This window comes from Narcine bancroftii, chromosome 3 (genome assembly GCF_036971445.1).
Source record: "Narcine bancroftii isolate sNarBan1 chromosome 3, sNarBan1.hap1, whole genome shotgun sequence".
Classification (NCBI taxonomy): Eukaryota; Metazoa; Chordata; class Chondrichthyes; order Torpediniformes; family Narcinidae; genus Narcine; species Narcine bancroftii.
In genome coordinates, this window is record NC_091471.1 from 275,187,007 (window position 1) to 275,208,417 (window position 21,411).

Below are 21,411 nucleotides of genomic sequence, written 5' to 3' on the forward strand. Positions count from 1 at the left end.
AGCACATACATGACATTACATTTGATTTTTCCTGCAAGCGAAGCAGAATCACCACTTCGTGGGAGTGTAAAAAAAACTGTGCTCAACATACACATGTAAACAAATAAAGAAAGAGAACAATAAAGTGCAAAATTGAGCCCCTGATTGAGTTTGTTGTGGAAGAGTCTGATGAGGAGCACACACAAAGATAGAGTTGACGCCAAGATCCATGATCTTACTGAATATTTTAAGAAACCACCTGAACTTCTCTTGGACCTACCCCATGTAAAAGGTGAATCTTCATCCAACATTTTGAGTGAGTTAACTGAATGTTCATCTGAAGCTTGACTTCTCATTGACACAAAGTAGGTGATCGCTGATCCTCTGTTACTAAAGCTCAGCAGCATTGAAACCACTGAGCCAGGTGAAGCACAATTTTATGCCTCCTTCACTTTGGTTCAGTCTCCAGGGAATGTGATCCCAAACTCATCAGGATAATCTATTAGACTATGGAAACCAAACCTTTGTTGACATAGATGACATAATGTGCTAATCAGGTTAGACAGCCCATGTAAATCATTGCTTTATTGTGTCTGTAATCCACAGGAATCTGACTTTTATCCTTTTGTATATTGATAGCTGAATGATTTTTTTGTATAAGTGTGTGCCATTTTTAAGGCACTCAACTTGGTAACAAAATACATCAGTATTCAAAACTTTCCACAATAGGACAGACCCCTCCCAAGGAAATCAGGAAGCTTGCTGTTGAGGTTTTCTATCCTGTGTGTGTGGTTAATCCAAATCAACAAGCATATGCAGGTATAAGAGGTGCAAGAGATATGAATAATTTGAGCCTGAGGCTATGAAATGATTGCTTGATGTGCTCTAAACCCTAAGTACGTATTTGCACAGTTACTCCCTCTCCCTCCCCTGAAGAGTAGGCAAGGCCATCACCACGGCTCTTGCTATTCACTTGAAAGTCAATGCCTTATTGGAGGTTTGCTTTACACAAACTATCAATTCTTTCACAGGTCAATCGGGCAGAGTGTCTTGAGAGTATGTTTCACTTGCAAAAACATTGTGACCTGTCGAGTTTATGGCACAGGAAAGATATTTGTGAGTTACAAGGGATTAAGGATGTACAACAGGCTCATAGGACTTCTTTTCTTTGGCTTGGCTTCGCGGACGAAGATTTAAGGAGGGGGGTAAATGTCCACGTCAGCTGCAGGCTCGATTGTGGCTGACAAGTCTGATGCGGGACAGGCAGACACGGTTGCAGCGGTTGCAGGGGAAAATTGGTTGGTTGGGGTTGGGTGTTGGGTTTTTCCTCCTTTGTCTTTTGTCAGTGAGGTGGGCTCTGCGGTCTTCTTCAAAGGAGGTTGCTGCCTGCCGAACTGTGAGGCGCCAAGATGCACGGTTTGAGGCGAGATCAGCCCACTGGCGGTGGTCAATGTGGCAGGCACCAAGAGATTTCTTTAGGCAGTCCTTGTACCTCTTCTTTGGTGCACCTCTGTCACGGTGGCCAGTGGAGAGCTCGCCATATAACACGATCTTGGGAAGGTGATGGTCCTCCATTCTGGAGACGTGACCCACCCAGCGCAGCTGGATCTTCAGCAGCGTGGACTCGATGCTGTCGGCCTCTGCCATCTCGAGTACTTCAATGTTAGGGATGAAGGCGCTCCAATGAATGTTGAGAATGGAGCAGAGACAACGTTGGTGGAAGCGTTCTAGGAGCCGTAGGTGATGCCGGTAGAGGACCCATGATTCAGAGCCGAACAGGAGTGTGGGTATGACAACGGCTCTGTATACGCTTATCTTTGTGAGGTTTTTCAGTTGGTTGTTTTTCCAGACTCTTTTGTGTAGTCTTCCAAAGGTGCTATTTGCCTTGGCGAGTCTGTTGTCTATCTCGTTGTCGATCCTTGCATCTGATGAAATGGTGCAGCTGAGATAGGTAAACTGGTTGACCGTTTTGAGTTTTGTGTGCCCGATGGAGATGTGGGGGGGCTGGTAGTCATGGTGGGGAGCTGGCTGATGGAGGACCTCAGTTTTCTTCAGGCTGACTTCCAGGCCAAACATTTTGGCAGTTTCCGCAAAACAGGACGTCAAGCGCTGAAGAGCTGGCTCTGAATGGGCAACTAAAGCGGCATCGTCTGCAAAGTGTAGTTCACGGACAAGTTGCTCTTGTGTCTTGGTGTGAGCTTGCAGGCACCTCAGATTGAAGAGACTGCCATCCGTGCGGTACCGGATGTAAACAGCGTCTTCATTGTTGAAGTCTTTCATGGCTTGGTTCAGCATCATGCTGAAGAAGATTGAAAAGAGGGTTGGTGCGAGAACACAGCCTTGCTTCATGCCATTGTTAATGGAGAAGGGTTCAGAGAGCTCATTGCTGTATCTGACCCGACCTTGTTGGTTTTCGTGCAGTTGGATAACCATGTTGAGGAACTTTGGGGGGCATCCGATGCGCTCTAGTATTTGCCAAAGCCCTTTCCTGCTCACGGTGTCGAAGGCTTTGGTGAGGTCAAAGAAGGTGATGTAGAGTCCTTTGTTTTGTTCTCTGCACTTTTCTTGGAGCTGTCTGAGGGCAAAGACCACTTATAGTTCTGCTATATTTTAAAAGTTTGCCCTTGGCCAACAGTGGGGTTCAAGTTTATTCAGCTAAAATATTGAATCAATTCAAAAACATTTTAGGATCACCAAAACTCCCAATAATCAATGATCTGTCTAAGTTTCCAAAAATTTCTGGTTTTAGAGCCAAATAGGAACAAGCCCTTATTGCAAATAAATCTATTTCAGGCTTATTGTGCAATTTATAATGCAGACACTGACGATCTGTTTTCTTCTACACTTCTTCATAAGCATTGAGCCATTATTTTCTTTCAGCTTGCTTCTCCCTCTCTGCTTCACAAACTGATTTCCCTCCTCAATCAGCCCCAATGCGCATGTAATCAGCTCTGAGTTCCTGCATTGCCTTCCAGGATAAGGGACAGGGATGAAATGAATGCGTGTTTTCAATTGCTTTTTTAAAAAAAAGCACCATTATGCATGTGCAGGAGTCCATTTAGTGTGCTGCAGTAGGTATGGGAGATAAAGTCACCCTATAGACTTCACAAGTCCAGTGCTGCAAGTCTGCCACCTTCTCTTGCATAGATTATACTCAGCAGGTAAACATTTCTTTAATTCTGACCATGATTTTTTTTGGTATGATATCGGAAACCCTGGCAAATTTCTACGGAGGTGTGGTGGAAAGTGCGCTAGCCAGTTGTATCACAGTCTGGGACACCAATATCCCTGATTGTAAAGTCCTGCAAAAGATAGTGGATACCTTGCCCACCACATCACAAGCAAAACCCTCCCCAACATAGAGAACATCTACAGGGAATGCCGCCGTCGGAGAGCAGCAGCAATTATCAAGGATCCTCACCATCTAGCACACAATCTGTTCTTACTTCTACCATCAGGATTGAGGTCTAGGTGCCACAAGTCTCACACCACCAGATTCAGGAGTAGCTGCTCCTCCTCCACCATCAGACTCCTCAACAACAAACTAAGTTAGGGACTCATTTAAGAACTCTTACTTGTGCACTTTATTAATTATTTTTAATATTATGTATTGTACAATTTGTTTATATGTGTGTGTTGAGTAAAGATTTTTGCACTACCCATAAGTGGTAATTCTGCCTTGCCTGGAGGAAGAAGAATCTCAGGGTTGTGTGATGTCATGCACATACTCCGACAATGAATCCGAAATATGAAATATTAAATCATTTGACATTCCATTAAGTGTGATATAGTGCCCATATATGCTACAAAGTCAGCACAGACTGACTAGCCTTCACTTAAAAATAGATGTTATAATGTGTTGGCTGCTGTGCTCACGTTATGGTTACAGGTTGGACCCAAAGAGGCTATGGCCAAATGAGCAGCCCCCAATGTCAGCGCAGCATTGAAACTAACATTGATTCACTTGGGCTACGCTGCACGAGAAAGGACAAAGAAGGATCAAAAAAAAAACTCAAGAAAGGAAAGAAACTCTCATTGCATGTGGCAGTTAGCACAACGCTGTTACAGCACCACCGACTCGGCTTTGAATCCCATGCTGTCGGTAAGGAGATTATACATTCTCCCTGTGTTTGCGTGGGTTTTCTCTGGGGGCTCTGGTTTTCTCCTATCCTTCAAAACATATGGGGAGCTGTAGGTTAATTGGATTTAAATGGGCAGCATGGGTTCATGGTCAGAAGGGCTTTTACCATCCTGTATGTCTAAATTTAAAATTTAAATTTAAAAATTCATTGACCAGAAGGTGGTTTCTACCATTTAGATACCATAAGGTTTGTACTGTCTGCACTAACAAGTTATGCAAAGATTTCTTTCTGAGACCTCATTTCAGTTTCTTTTACATTTGACCATCACTGTGTTTCATTGCTGCCCTATAAAGCCACGGCAGCTCCAGCTGCCAAGGCTCTCAGCTCTGGAATTCACTCATTATACCTCATCAATTTCAAGTTCACATTTATTCATTGTCCGATTGTATCAGTGCAACCCAACAAAACAGCATTGTCCGGTCCATGGTGCAAAACACACATACAGACAAACGATACATATGCACAGAACCTAGATTCAGATATTAAAATACATTTTATTAATGAATAGTAGAATCTTGATTTTAGCAGTTCAACAGGCATTCTGCATTCTCGTGGGAAGAAGCTGTTTTTCACCCTGGTGGTTTAACCTCGAATACTTCTGTATCTCTTCTCTGGTGGAAATAGTTGGAAGATGTGTGCAGAGTGATAGGGGTCTTCAAAGGTTTTTTGAACCCTCTTTAAACAATGATCCTGATAAATCACATCAGTGAGGAGGTGGTGGGGGGGGGGTGGGGTGAGGGAGACCCTAGTGATTCTTGCTGCCTCACCCTTCTAAGGAAATACAGTCATTGTTGCACCTTTTTGAGAAGTGAAATGTTACATATCCAGGATAGGTCACTTCTTGTGAATTCCAAGGAACTTGGTGGTTTTTACTTTCCTCCACTTCTCCTTCCATCTTTCAGATATAACTTCGAACATGACGTTAATTAAGCACCGATCATATTTTGTCTGATAACTATCCTATGAAGCTCCTGGAAGATGGTTTAGCTGCTTGAGAGAACACCATATAAATGGAAGTTGTTTTTGATCAGACTGAGTGTTTTTCTTCAAGCTAATCAATACAAGAATTAGGAATAGGAGTAGTTCTTTTGGCTCCTTGTGTACAATCTGCCATCTTTTACCACTTTAATCTTTTACCTCTGTGCCTCCTTTCTGTACTAATCCCATATCCTGAGACCCTCTTAACATTCAAAAATGTACAGAAAACCCCCCGGTATCCAGCATATCTGGGGATTGGTAGATGCTGGAATAGTGAATTTTCCAATTGTTTGAGATTGTGTGTTGCATAATTAGCGAACTAACAGTGAGGAGTGCCATTTTAAACTTCAGTATGTTTTAACTATTTTTTTTCCACAATTTTTTTTTCCAGTGCTTGAATTCTGTATCTATCTCTATCCCAAATATACTTAGAAACTGAGGATTTTATTTACTGGTTTGCACATTACCAGAAGTATGAAATACAAAGAGAAAATGCAGTAATCACACAACAGGTCAGTCAGTATCTGTGGAAAGAAAATAATTATCATTTCAAGTCCTTGATCCTTCATCAAAACAGACAAAGCATACAAGACCTGGACCATTCATTGTTTTTTTTTTCCACAGATGCAGAGTGGTTCTAGCATTTTCTGTTTTTAGTATATCCCAGTGATATTTTACCCTCTAACTTTATCCCTGATGGAGGGTAGTTTCTACTCTGTGAAACACAAAAGTCTTCAGGTGCTGTGATTGTGGTCAAAACACAGAGATACTGGATGAACTCAGCAGGTCTCACAGTGTCAATAGATAGATTATCGATTTTCCAGGCCAGAACCTTTCCTCAAGGCATGAGTGAAAAAATACTGAATTAAAGAAGGGAAAAGAAAGGGCGAAGAAGGGGAGGGGAGGAGAACAGACCAATAGATGAAAGGTGTTAATTGGCTATGATAGAGGCAATGATAGAGGCTATGATAGAGAATTGATTTTGGTTCTATGAAAAGAGACAGAGTGAAAAGGGAAGAGATGGAGGTTCAGAGCTAGATGAAAGAATACATGAGGAAAGATTGGGGTGGGGGTTTCTAATGGAAACCAGAGTTGGTGCTAATGCCATCCAATTAAAAGGTGCTACCCTGTGCTCACTGTTTCCCCAGTGGCTACTATTTAACACAAGGCGAGCAATATCCATTCTGTTACCCAACATTGGCAACTGTCACAGACTTTGCTTAAAAATATGAAAGAGAAAATCAACATCACAGAAATGTCTGGCACCCTGCTGAACAAAATGTTCCTGTGGTGCACAAGTAATGTTGAATGAAGGCAAGGAAGCCAGACTTCCTCTATAACAAAATGAGAAATAAATCCATGTCAAAATTATATCTGCGTCCGGTAACAGCTGCTGGCTTGCTGAACACAGCAATAAGCAAAGCCATGAGTAGTCACAGTCATGCTTCAGGCCTGAGCCCATCCTGCTCTTTTTCCGTTCCGAGAGTTGCTCTGGCAATCATTGCACCACAATTATAGCCAAAATATGGGTTCAGCTTGCAAATTGGGGAAGCACACATAGCCACTTTCTCTGCACTTGATTTCAAGGATCAACAAGCTCAAGGATGCAATGAATTGAAACTCAGTTGAAATGAAGGCAAGCTGAGAAACACAAAAGCTGCAGATGATGGAATCTTGGCTGAGCGCAGCAGGTCAGGCAGCGTCTACGGGCGGGAACTGTCAGTCAATGTTGCGAGTCAGGACCCTTTGTTAAGACTTGATTATGTCTGTATGAACTTAGTCTTGATATAGGGTCCTGAATCAAAATGTTGATTGGCCATTTCTGTCCCAAGTTCTTCCAGTAGTTCATTGTTTGGTTTAAATTTAAGGTCAGGTGGCTGAAACAAGGCAATTCTGATCTCATGCCTGAATGGTACAAATTTAGTTTAAAATGGTAAGGTCCCTAAAATGCACAGGGAAATGTGCTTCATTTCCTCTGCACTTGATCAAACTGGCAGCCAAAGGCTTTTATTATTAGGATGCTTTCTCAGTCAGAAGTTCTGAAGTTCAGGTATTACTACAGAGGTATGGGTACAATATCTAAGCTCCTGGTCAGTGTCAAATGGGGGTGTCATCTCTCACAGCTGATGTTGAGATGTTCCATTTGGCCTGTTTAAAAATAAGACATCCCCAGTTAAGATCGTTGTTTCCTATGGTGGGAGAGTCTAGGACAAAAGGGCATAACTTCAAGATTAAAAGGCATCCGCGAAGAACATAGGAATTTCTTCAGCCAGAGGATGGTAAATCTGGAAATTGTTGCCACAGGTGGAGGTCAGGTCATCGGACATATTTGAGACAGAGATTGATAGAGGTTCTTGATTAGCCAGGGCATCAAAGGTTATGGGGAGAAGGCCAGACAGTGGGGCTGAGTAAGTCCGTACATGATTAAATGGTGGGGCAGACTAAAAAGGTTGAATGGCCTATTTCTGATCCTATGGCTTATGGTCTTATTAAGACAAAAGTTGGGTTTTTTTTCTCTTTCAGAAGTTCATTCTCCAGGAGAACTTCAATAGGTGCACTGTGGAAAAAAACACTAACTTGTTGCATCATTGCCTGCTTTGGAAATCCAAGTGCTCAAGAATGCAGAACGCTGCAGAATGTAATGAACATAGCCAAGACCATCAAAGGCTCTGAACTCTCATTCATTGCAGACATCTACATGAAGGCATCCGCTATCACAAGCACCCTGGTCACAACCTTTTCTAATGCTGCGTTCAAGCAAAAGGTATATGAGCCTGAAGACCAGCACCTCCAGGTTCAAGAACAGTTTTTTTTCCAACAGGTATTAGGCTCTTGAATCTCCCCTTGGTATATTAATCGTGGACTGCTCTGACACCTCAAAAGGACTATTTACAGTATGGCATCTTTTTATTTTGCACTAGGATTACTGGAGTTACTTATTATCTATCATATATTTATTGTCTATTTTAATTCAATTAAGTTTACTATATAACTTTTTTCACAAATACCTGTTCGCCTGCAAGAATTTCAGTGCATACATACATTGTACAATGTATATGACAATAAATTCATTATCATGGGTCTTTAGAACTCTTGCTCAAAGAGTGTTGGAAGCAGAATGTTTGAATATTCTTTTATCATCTCTCGACCACAGCAACCTAAGTATTTACTGTTTACAGTCAACAACATTATAATGCTTACAGCAAAGGTGATTCCTTCACCAGCAATATCACAAAAACACTGTCACCTCTAAGAATCACAAGATCCCTGCAAAAGGTAGTGGACACAGCCCAGGACATCACAGGCAAAACCCTCCCCACCATCAAGAACCTCTAAGGGAATGCTGCCATTGAAGAGCAGCAACAATCATTAAGGATCCACATCACCCAGCTCTGTTCTCACTGCTACCATCAGGAAAGAGTTACAGGTGTCACAAGACTCGCACCACGAGTTTCAGGAACAGCTGCTACCATCAGACTCCTAAATAGCAAACTCAATCAGGGACTCAGTTAAGGACTCTTACTTTTGCACTTTATTGATTTTTTTTCTTTCTGCATTGCACGGTCAGCTTGTTTACATTTCTTTATTTGTTTACATGTGTACATATCTTCTTGAGAATAGTTTAATTTTTGCACTCACAATAAGTGGTCATTCTGCCTCGCCAGTCAGTAAAAGAACCATGTATGCACTCTTACAATAAAAGCTAAATTTTGAAACCCACTTTGTTCATTGATGTCCTCTTAAAACCTCCGGTCTGTTGTCTTTGTCTGGGTCCAACCATGACTAAAGATCCTCAACTTTGTGGTTAACTCTTGTTTGCCCCCTGTAATGGTTGAGGATGCCACCCTGCTGACTTGGAAATGGAAAAGGATTGCAATTCTGAGAAACACAGCAGGTCACGCAGCATCCATAGGAAGTAAAGGATAACCAATATTTCAGGCCTGGGCCTTTTGTCAAGTCTAAACAAAAAAAAAGGAACAGGATACCTTTGTTGTGATTTCTGAGCTTCTTTGCTCTTCACTATAGGAGTACAATCAAATCAGAATTGCAACAGGTCAAAGAAAAAGGCACCTTTCCAAGAAAGAGATGGGATGGCTAAAACATGGACTTACCTGATCCTGTGAAAAGGCATTGTGCAGCTGAAAGTTAATACTCTTTATCATCTATTGTCCCTTTAGATCAACCATTCTCAACTTTTTTTTCAGCTATGGCATCCCCAGGACTCTGTTCAAAGTTTATGGACCCTCTTCCTTGTGAAGCACTCAGATTGCAGATTCAGATTTCAGATTTGTTGTCAAGAGTACATACATGATATCATGTACAACCCTGAGATTCCTTTTTCCTTTGGGCGTGGCAGAATTACCACTAATTAGTAGTGCAAAAATTGTACACAGCGTAAACATGTAAACAAACGAACTGTAAACAGATAATGAATTTAAACAAACTGACTGTGCAATACAGAGAGAACAAAAGAAAATCAATAAAATGCACAAGAGTCCCTAAATGAGTCTCTGATTGAGTTTGTTGTTGAGGAGTCTGGTATGTTATGAAAGGTGGGAGGAAACCAGAGCACCCGGATTAAACTCCTTACAGACAGAACCGGATTCGAACCCAGGTTGCTGGCCCTGCAACAGCAGTTTACTTTCCACTACGCTAACTGTGCTGCCTTGATTTCTTCTATACTTCACTCCTACTGTCTGCATAATAAAAATATTAAAAATATTTATGTTAAGCGAGGTGAAAATAATGCAAAGCTTTTACTTCAATGTGCTCTGCCCCTAGGGGAGGGGATGGGTTAGGGCCCCCGTGGAGAATGGATAGAATGACTGTTTTTGATAGAATGGCTGTTTTTGATAAATGACTTGAAGTACTCTTAAGAGGTCCAGTGCTCTTTTTCAAAATTCACTCAAAACATAGGTGTCCCTGGGTGAGGTTTGTGTTTAATATTCAGCTCCAATTATGCATTAGTTGAGTGGCATACAAACCCATTTTAAAGAGTAATTCAGAGTCAACTGCAATTCCAGGAATCAGAATTCACAATTTGCTTTCTTCCTGGTCAAGTTCGAGAACTAGTTGGGCTTTAATTAACATTTAATTAATACATTGTTATTAAGCTCAGTAGGTTAGGCAATATCAATGGGAATCAGATAAAGAGTCAACATTTCTGTAGACGCCACCTAACTGTGGAGAGTATCCAGCATTTTCTGGGGTTTTTTTATTTCTGATTTTCCAGCATCTTTATTTTTTTTATTGATTTCCATTCTTAGCTACAAGGATGGGATGTGAAATCATGTCTCCTGACAATTCAACCTCCTGGTTTACTGATCTTGTAATTTAACACCAGCTTTACTCTATCAGTTGGGGTCATGGCGCACGGATGTATAAATCCTCCATGTAATGGTCATCCCCTTTAGTGAATGGATGAAATGAAAACTGAAATAAATAAATCAATGCATTTTTGCATGAAGGAATCACTTCATATTTGTGAGATAAGCATTTTCAAATTTTTTACCTTTGTCATAAATTTAAATCTTGTTCTCCTACCCCCACATGTTTAATTCTTCCTTCGCATATTTTCTCCTAATTTTGAAGCTCCTAAATTTCTGAGCAACCTGTTTTCACTTCCCACAGAGAATCTTTGCAATTGCATTATGTAAATGATTTTCAGAATTTTGCAACCTAGGCATTTGCATTTAAGTATTTTGAATTGCATGTCAAGCCAGTGACTTCTTATTGGGAAACCCAGCTGTAATTAAATCAGCAGGAAATAACCAAATAGACACCACCCATGTTAAAAAAAAGTGTACTAGATTCATCCACATCATGGCAACACAGACTGTACACAACTCAACCCTTTTGAGCACTTAACATGGGCTATTCATTAAATTTCACAATCAGGGAGCAATATGCAATTATTAATTCTATAAAAACACAGGTCTGGTCTTTTAATCAACAACATATAATCACTGCAATGTGGCAAGAATCCTCCTGTTTGTTGGTGTTTACCCATAGTTCAGCATACCTTTGGTGTCCACCCTCAGCAACTTGCTTCATGCCCCAGCAGCAGTGAGTTTGTCAGCCAACAGGCACATTTGTTTGGGTTTGATTCCAGTTGATCTTGGCTTGCAGTAGATCAGAGGCATTCCAAGAAAAATAGGTGTGCTTGTGCATCAGGCTGGACCAATGCAAATAAAGCTGATGAAAGGGTGGTATTTTATCTACCTGCATGTAACAAGAGGAACAAAAGAACACAAGAATTAGCAGCAGGAGGAGGCCATCAAGCCTGTTCTACCATTAAGATCATGGCTGATCTGACCTAACAACTCAGCTCCACTTACCCACCTGTTTCCCACAACCCTCAATTCTCTTATTGTTGAAAATATATATTAAATGTATATTAAATGCATTAATGAGGTAGCCTGAACAGAGAATTCAAGATTATTTTATTGTCATGTAATAAAAACAGTAATATTATAAAAAATTTCTGTAAGGCAGACAGATTCAACATCAGCAGAAATTAATTGCTGGGTGTCTCTTACAGTCAAAAAATGAGATGAAAAAGATAGTCCCCCTAGAGTTACCAAGTATCCGTAGATTCACCTCCTGTGCTCCTGCTGTTTCCACAGCCACACAGACTCCAGACCAAACCGCTGGCAACTCGTGCTCCAGTTCCAAACTTCTGGCAAAATTAGGAAACTTTCAGCACCCTTGGCACCATCTCACACCCTGGTTCCAATACCTGATACCCCTTCAGTCTCCAGCAGTCTGCAGCCTGGTTGAATCCTTTGACCACAGTCTCCAGCATCCTGCAGCCTCTGTCGTCACCAACAGCCTATCACCTGTGTGTTCTTCAGCCTCAGAACCCCTCGTTGTGCCACTGCCCTGGTCACCATCCTGTGAGTCATCTCCTCTGCTTTTCCTTCTCAAACTGGGGGAGGGGGGTTGTTCCCAGTTTCTGGTGCCATGCACCAGTCCTCTGCTTCCCCAGAGTCTTCAACCCATTATGGTTGCTACCAATCATAAGCACTGCCATCTTGGGTCCTGACCCCATGGTCACATGATTTTAAATAAATCCACTGCTGGCTCCTTTAATGAGCTGTTCAAAGCCTGTATAGAGCTGAAGGCAGTCAGACACACGGGCGAATGCTGTGTCTCTGGTCCCTGTTTTCCGTGGGTTCAAACCAACAGTAGAGCTGCTATTACCAGCAGCTCCAGCAACACCTCCATTTCTGCAGATTCACTACATAGGGGAGAGGCAGCTCATCCATCTTAAATCTACTCCCCTGAATCTTGAGGCTATGTCCCCTAGTTCTAGTCTCAGTGGAAACGACATTTCCTACTCCCATCTTATCTAGTTCTTTCATAATTTTAAATATTTCTATAAGATCCTTTCACGCTTCTAAACTCCAGTAACTCTAGTCCTACTTTATTCAACCTCTTCTCACAGATTAACTCCTTCCTTTCTGGAATCAACCTGGTGAAACTCCCCTCCACTGCTTCCAAAGCCAGTCTGTCCTTGATGGCTAAAAAATATTTTTGTCAAAATTAATGCCCAGTTCATTTGTTAATTATTTTTAAAGTTCATTCCTTTGATTTTATTTCAATAAATTTCATGGTTAAAGTACAAAACACTGCTGCTACCATGCCATATATTCAGTGCCACTGGCTGGAGATGAATTTCTCGACACCTGGCCTTTAAAAGGATAGGTGTGGAGTGCATGGATGAAGGAGCCTAGACTATATAAGTGCTCTGAACTACCAACAAAGAGTGCCTCGTTTCTTATAGGCAATGTTGTGTTGGGCCACGGGCCATCCATGCCTTGGGGCACAAATAAGATAATCATGTCTGAGTGTGTCCAAATGAATAGAATCAAGCGCGTGTCCAAACCAGCCTTGCTCAGTTTGCTATTTCATCCCCACCTCTTATTAAAACAAGAAGGACAGAGAAAATCAAGAACTGTAGATAAAGACCGCAAAGGCAAAATCCTGAATACGCTGGAAACTCTTTAAAAGAAACAGAAAATGCAGGAAGCTCATTCTTGAGCTCTTTCTGCTTTTACATGCAACAGGTTCAATCCTGGTGAATCCACACAACCAGGGAGGATCACTGGAGCCTCCCTCCCCCACTACCGATGTGATCTACCGGGATCATTGTCTGAAGAGGGCATGCAAAATCTTTGAGGATCCCTTCCACCTCTCACACAACATCTTTCAGCTGCTTCCCTTGGGAAAGATACAGGAGTGTCAGAGCCAGCGCCACCAGGTTGAGGAACACCTTCTTCCCACATTCAGTGAGAATGCTGAACAACCAAAGGAACTGCTCACACTGACCATCTGAGACTCTCATATTCATGAAACAATATTTATTTATTTGTATAGATGAATACTTGTCCTGCATATGCATTGTTTGTGTGTGTGCTATATCAGGTTGTGCGTCTGTGTGTTTTGCACCGAGGACCAGGGGATCGCTGCTTCGTCAGGTTGGACGTGTACAATCAGATAATAATAAACTTGATTTGACTTGGGCATCACAAATTTGGATGTGCTGTATGTGAAGATTTTTGACAAATTTCTCTAAACTCTAAAATCTGCAGTAAAATATAAGCTGGAGAAACTCAGCAGGTCAAACATAATCAACATTTCGGGCTGGAGCCCTTCATCAAGGTATGTCAAAATGTAAACAGGCGCCTGAAAAAAAATGGTGATGGGGAGGAGCACAGTCCCACAGGCAGGAGGTAATAGGTGGAGAAGGGAGAGAGGGCACACCAACAAACAGGGCTCTGTGAGTGGAGAGAGGGGGAACAGACAGTCGGCTAGCCGAAACCAGAGCAGTCAATGTTAATGTCATCCATTTGGAGAGTGCCCAGATGGAAAATCAAGTTTTTCTCCTCCAATTTATGGGTGGTCTTGGTTTGACAGTATGAGACCATGGATAGACATGTGGGGTGCAGAATTGAAATAGTTGGCCACTGGGTTGATCACAGTCTCTGAAGCGGACAGAGTGAAGGTGCTCAGTGAAGCAATCTCCCAGTCTTCTTCCGAAATCTACAGATTTAGAGAAGTGCTTTAAATAACAAAAAGTCAGTAAATGTTACAAGAGTTGTGGGGAAGAGCATTGTGACCTTTGGGAAACAAAGCCTAATCTTTGAAAATGATTGTATTGCCTATGCATAACATTTAAATGTTATTTAGTCAATCATTAGTTAATCAATTAATTATGAAATGACCTTTATATTATGCACCTAATTGCATTTGTTCCGAAGGATTCTATCTGTATTGTAAATGGTGTTTTTGTCTCTGTCATATTTTATAACCTGAGAAATCTTTCACAGATTTCAAACAGAAAATATTCTGCTGTATGTTGCCAAAATTATCATTTCTGGTAACATTCAGAAGTGTGAAGCTGCACTTGGAATTCTAAATTCAATGTTTCATTCAGACACATGATGTTTGCTTTTGAAAGATGACAGCCACACTTCCACTTTGAGAAGGTTTACTTTTTTATTACTGGCACACTGAAGAGAGAAATATCAGATACATTAATAATGTCCCTGATGATGTGAAAAGTCTACCGGGTGTTTGGAATTCCAAGGTAAGATCCTTTGTCCCTTAAACTACACCTTCACCAATATTCCTATCTTAAATTTATTTTTTAATCCAGTAGTTCAAATGGCTGGTCTTAAAATGCAATCACTTAGATGTCATTGATACATAAAAAGTTCAATGGAGCCAAAATTCTTTAGTGTCCATATCAGTTCAAAGAAGTTCCATCCACCCAAACTTTCTGCTATTCTCTATGAGGCTAGTGTTTACAGATAATATTAAACTGGAAAGATCTTAAGCAGGACAGCAAGAGAGGTGCTAAGATCACTTTTGACTGAGGGAAAGGAATACCCACACCCACAAACACACACACACACACAGGTGCACACAAGTACACTCACACAGATTCGTACACAAAAAAAGCACATTCACACACAGATTCATTTATGAATTCTGGACTTTTATTTGAAAGAAAACACTTTATGAAGCTCAAAGTACTGAGGTCTAAAATTGCAATCTACAAATTTTGCTCTTTCAGAAGTACTTTTCAAAGCAGAACTGACTGGGACCTCGGGCTCCCAGCAGCAGCAGGACTCGAGCTCCCAGCATGAGCGGGGCCTTTGGTGGGAAGGTGTCAGTGATCAGTGGTGGCCAGTATTTTTTTTTAGTGAGAATTAAACATTATTTTAATGCTTCAAAAGCCTTCCCTTGCTGTTTGTTGTTTAAAACACTGTTACAAGTGATTTGCTGTTGCAGCTGTGCTGTTTTTAAAAAAAATGAATGGTTCTCCAAACAAAAAGTTTATCCTACCATTTTGATAATTGGAGTTGTATTGTGTATGAAACCTTTTTTTTACAAAACAGAACGCAACGACCCCCTTCCCCCACGCCTAGCCCTCCCCTTTCACAGTATAAATCCGTACACCATCAGGGCTTACAGTTGGTTTAAAAAAGTCTTCATTGGGGAGATCACATATTTTTATAATAGTAACACCTTTTTAAAAAATTTACAGTTGGGCCCATATATAATCCAAATATGGTTGCCATATTTTTATAAATACGTTATGTTTGTTCTTTAGATTATATGATTATAGGTTTACAACTGTTCATCTGTCTTCCATCGTGCTCTCTGCAGAGGGGAGTCAGATTTGCAAGTAATCGCCACACTTTTAACAAATAAAATTTGGAATTTAGTTAGTTTGTTACTTATTTCAATAAAATTGCCCAAAAGATAAAGCCCTGGGTCATCTGCGAAGGCCACACCGGTTATCCTTGTTAGTATTTCAGCAATATCTTTCCAAAAATGTCTCACCTTCACACACGGTCACGTAGCACATACGAACATTCTTATTTCTATTCCACATCTCAAACACATCTCCAATACTTCTGATTTTGATTTATGTAATTCGCTCTCATTGTTCTTTAGTATTTTGCTGATTAAAGTGTATTCATTTAGAAGGAATCAATGGAAAGAATTAGATTTGAACAAAGGAACTGTGATGTATAGCAGTGATTGTGTTCTATTTTTGACATACAGTACACTAGCAGGCCCTTTCGGCCCATGAGCCCATGCTGCCCATTTACACCCAATTAACCTACAACCTCTTGCATTTTTTTTTGGAACTGTGTGAAGAAACACCAGCACCCAGAGGAAACCCATGCAGACACAAGGAAACATACAAACTCCTTGCAGACAGTACGAGATTCGAACCATGATTCCGAGTGTTGGCGCTGTAACAGTGTTGCGCTAACCATGCTGAATTTCGGAGGCGAAGTTCAGGGCTTTGTCATAGATACAGATTTCACTTAATGCTACTGACTGCAACGATTTTCTGGGCAAAACTACTTGTTACAGGCTGGCTATATAGCAAGACTTGTTACTGATAGCATGACAAGAAACGGCACTGATGTGTTGAAGAACAACCCCGCCCTGGTCATCTCTGAGAGTTACAGGCATTTGCATCAGAGATAACAATGTTTCTGAGCCGGAACAATAATTAATTCAACCAAGGATAACACATAGCACTGATTCAAGAAAATTAGCCATTGTGTAAGAGGTAGTTTATTCAGGGGGGAGAATAAAAGGCAGAATTACTGTCAATGGACTCTCGATGTTTGGCACAGCCTCGAAAAGGGAAGGAGCTGTTTCCATGCATTATGTCTTTGACTCAGATCAGATTGGAGGTAAACTGCCAGTTAAGCCAGAAGTGATGAGTGGGCAGGGGAAAAAAATTACACAGCGAGCTCTTGCGTGTGGAATGTTCTACAGAGATTCTGGTAGAAGCTAGTTGATCAGTCACTTTCAAACGTGAATTAATGGAATAAGAGAAAATAAGAGCATGAGTTTGACAATCAGCTATTGAAGCCAGCTCTGCCATTCACGGTTTATCTCACTCCTGCCCATGAATTACATAGGCAGAAAAACGAAACACTTGCAAGGCAGTGACTTAAACCCACCAGAGAGCATGAGAAGCCCAAATGGCCTCTTTGTTATTACATTTCATATTTTAAACTGTAATTTACATCAGTATGTTCAAGTTTAATCTGAAACTTGGAAGTTTGTCAATGGGCGCACATGACAAATGGAGTTCCAACAATCGAACTGGAACAAGTTCATAAAGTTCAGATTTATTGACAGGGTTCACACAGGACATCACATACAACCCTGCGGGTCAGGCAGAATTTCTACTGAATTGTAGTGAAACAAAAAAATCAGCTCAAGAAAAGATATGTATACATAAGCGAGAAATGAAAACAAGAGGGAAGTGCAAGCAAACTGACTGTGCAGTGCAGAAAATAAATATCCAATAATAAATGATAAGAGTCATTAAATGAGTCTCTGATGTCAAGATAAAATTTAAAAATCCAAAATGGAGTTGTGTGTCAGTCATTAATAATGTGGGATTGGATGAGCCAAATATAAAATCCAACAGAATTTTTTTTTAAATTGCAGATGCTGGAAATCTGAAATATAAACAGAAAATGCTGGAATATTCAACAGATCAGGGCATCACTATTGGAGGAGAAATAGAGTTAACATAGGTTGAAAATCTTTCATCTGTATTTGGATGTACGTGGTGGCAACTTGCTTCAAGTTTTGGTCACTTCGGAAACACTAGCCTAACAAAGCATGTTAACGTGATACTGGGAGCAGCCATTTTCTGATGCCCAACAATATTCCATCACAATCAAACCTTTGTATGCCATAGGCAATGGATTAAAAAAGGTTTCACTCTCCACAGACGTTGTCTGATTTGTTGAATGCTCACAATTTTCCAAAGACACTGGCCAACTCCTCCATCTATATTGTTGTAGATGTTAGATGCAATCTTAGTAAATCTGTTCAATCAGAAATATGTAGGTTCAAGTTCTATTTCAGAATTTGGGTGTCTTATCTCAGCCAAATGATAGCACAGGGGTCTGGGAGGTGTCATCTTCTTAATTAAAATAGGAGTCATGCACTCTTCAGCAAAGAAGGCTATGGCACCTTTTCCATTGGCATCCCAGTTAATTGGTCGGGCGGTGTCCGGGATAGGAAGCCCTTTGTGCTCCACTGGGGCACCTTAACTGGAATATTAATTGCTTTTCCACTAAACATACTCATCTCCAGGGATCGGAATGTTCTACCTTCATCCCTTTTCCACTGATTTTATTAGCACGATGACAACAGCAAACACTGTGGATACGAATAGGGGTCGAGGCGGTTAATCCCCAGCGTGAAATGACATCATTTTACGCTGGCGTCCGGATAGTGTTCCTTTTCCGCTGGATCCTGTCCCAGTAAATTCCCAGTTAATTCCTGGAACAGGGTGCCAGTGGAAAAGGGGCTAAAATTTCAGGTAATATTTAGCAAATAAAGACCAGTGTCACCAACAAATATTAGCTTGAATCGAGAGGATGCAAAACATTTTAAATTCTGATAGTTCATTCCTTATTATTCTTTCTCACAAAAGCAAGTTAATACTGTATGATACTTTGTAAATTACTTTTTCTGATGATATAAAGGCACGATTAGCGCCACATTATTACAGCACCAGTGATCTGAATTTGAATCCAGCGCTGTCTGTAAGGAGATTGTACATTCTCCCTGTAACCTGTGCGAGTTTACTCTGAGTGTTCAGGTTTCGTCCCACCCTCCAAAAATGTATGGGTTGGTAGGTTAATTGGTGTATTGGGGCGGCTTGGGCTCGTGGGCCGGAAAGGCCTGTAATTGTGTTGTAACCCTAAATTTAAATAAGCAATCCCCACAGCAATTTGGCACTCACTGCAGATTGCCATTTTTTTAAAAATTGTTGGTACAGTACAACTCTGATTATCTGAAATGGTTCGGGCCGGCCCATTTTGGATAAATGGTTTATTTGGAGAACTTGTCATTTTTTTAAAAACAGCCCAGTAGCAACAGCAAATCACTTGTAACAGTGTTTATACAACAACAAACAACAAGGTAAGGCTTTTAAAGCATTAAAATAAAGTTTAATTCTCACCAAAAAAATGATGGCCACTGCCAATCACTGACACTTCCCCACTGAGGTCCTGCTCGAGCTGGGAGCCTGAGGATCCCCCTCCTGCCCAGGAGTTTGAGATCCCCACTGTCGTCGGGAAGCCCAACATCCCTGGTTAGTTTGGCTCCAAAAATATTTTCGGATAAATAAAGATTTCAGATATCCTTGTTTATCCAAAATTTTTAAAAAATAACTGAGGAATTTGAAGAATCTGATTTCAGATAATCGGAGTTGTGCTGTACCATAATGATTAGGGACTAACCATTTTCCAGGTTAATTGAGACCTCACAGATTAGTGGTGGATACCTATTCTCGTGTTTTTATTCTTGCTCTCAAGAACGTTCACTTATTTTCACTGAAAAAGACTGGTATCATTTTGAACTTCCTCATCTCTTTCTCTGCAGACAATCGCCTTAAGTCTACATTTGACATTATTTTCATCAAATAAATATTGTCACTACCCAAGGGCAAGTCCAGCCTTCACACTTCAACCACATCAGCACACTGCTTAGCAAGGGTCACTGGAGAGTAATTAAAAAGCAACAAGTGATGGTTGTTTCCAATCTGCATCTTCTCAGCTTCTTTATCCTAGGCTCATTGGAGTTCTTGCTTACTGAAACACTGACTTACTCAGCCCCAATGTGCAACTTCACATTAAAGTCAGAGTTTAGGGCACCGAAGCAGGTCCTTCGTCCCAACTTGTCAATATCAGGTTGTCTTCTCAACCTAGTCCTATTTGGCTGTGCTCGACCCATAACCCTTTAAACCATTCCTTTGCATGTACCTGTCTAAATGTCCTTTAAACATTACAATTGTACAACCTCTAGCTCTTCCTTGAGCTGCTCGTTCCAAGATCTCACCACCCTCTGTGCTGCTCAGTTACGTTTTAAATACTTCCACACTATGCTCTCCAGTTTTAGGCTACCCTGGGAAAGATACTTTGACTAATTACTTTATTTACCTTTGCTCCTCATTCTCATTAAGAGGGCAGGAGCAGTAAACACTGGAGGGTAACCAAACAAAGAGAAGGAAGGAAATAAAAGTAAAAATGCAGTGCTGGAGAAACTCAGCAGGCCAAGCAGTGTCCATTATGCAGCAAAGATAAAGATACAGAACTGAAGTTTTGGGCTTGACCCCTTCATCAAGGAATGGAAAAATGTCGGTAGGCATCCGAATAAAAAAGGGAGAGGTGTGGGGAGAGGATCGTGGTCACAAAGGTAGGAGGTAATAGGTGGAGAAGGGAGGGAGGGCCCAGCAGCAAGAAGGGTGGAGGAGGGATGGCTGGGTGAATAGAGATGGAAGGGGGTGGAGAGCTGAGGGGAGGAATGTTTAAGAGAGACATCAGTGGTATCAGTTTTTTTTACACAAAGAGAATTGTGGGTGCCTGGAATGTCTTGCCAGGGGTGGTGGTGGTGGAGGCTGGATCAATAGAGAGATTTAAGAGACTCTAGAACAGGCACATAGATGAAAGAAAAATAGAGGATTATGAGGTTGGGAGGGTTTAAGTTTTTTGGTAGATATATATGCGTCAACACAACATCATGGCCCGAAGGGCCTATATTGTGCTGTAATGTTATTTGTTCTAAGACGTTGGAAACATTCAGCAGGTCAGGCAAGATTTGTGGAAGAAAAACAAATAATTTGATGAAGAGCTTGGCCTATAACATTAACTTTTTTTAAACTCTCCGCAGATGCTGTCTGACCTGCTTAATACTCCATTATTTTCTGTTTTGTCTTCAATTTCTAGCTTCACGGTTTTTTTAAATATTAATTTAGAGCAAGGTTGACCATGACCTTGGGTGGGATAGTATTGGGCATGCAGAAGTACTGTGGGACTCATTATTAAGCTGCTACAGTTTCCATGAACCATAAAACAGGCCACTCAGCAACTGACCTTTATTGCTGACAGTAGATGTCATTCTCCAATTATCAGGACCATCCTTCTCACTGGTGTCCTGGCATTCTGCATTCATCAGAATAGTTTGGCTGTGATAGGGGAACCAGCTTCTTTGCACATGCAGGGTTTTTACCACCTACCAAACCTTCCAAATCACACAGCAATGGAGTAGGACACGATGTAGCTTAAACCAGTTACCCAGCACATTATAGGTACTGGACAGGAACCTAACAGCAGACACCCAGCAGACCACATACGCTAGAATTGAAGCTAAACACAGTCTGCTGGAGGAACTCAACAGGTCGAGCATCATCAGTGGGAGAAAAAGAATGGCCTGATTTCAGCGCAAACTGGCCCCGCTTGTTATGTCC

The 21,411-nt window shown here is 41.1% G+C and overlaps 1 long non-coding RNA gene across 4 annotated transcripts in view; it reads right to left on the bottom strand.

Moving 5' to 3' along the window:
* Positions 1 to 4,428: 4,428 nt before the first annotated feature.
* Positions 4,429 to 21,411, bottom strand: part of LOC138758798 (uncharacterized) — an 83,968-nt gene continuing 66,985 nt past the window's right edge. For all 4 annotated transcript variants that reach the window (XR_011354471.1, XR_011354474.1, XR_011354472.1 and 1 more), the window contains one exon: positions 4,429 to 11,321. This is a non-coding gene — a long non-coding RNA (uncharacterized lncRNA). The remainder of the gene's footprint in view (positions 11,322 to 21,411) is intronic.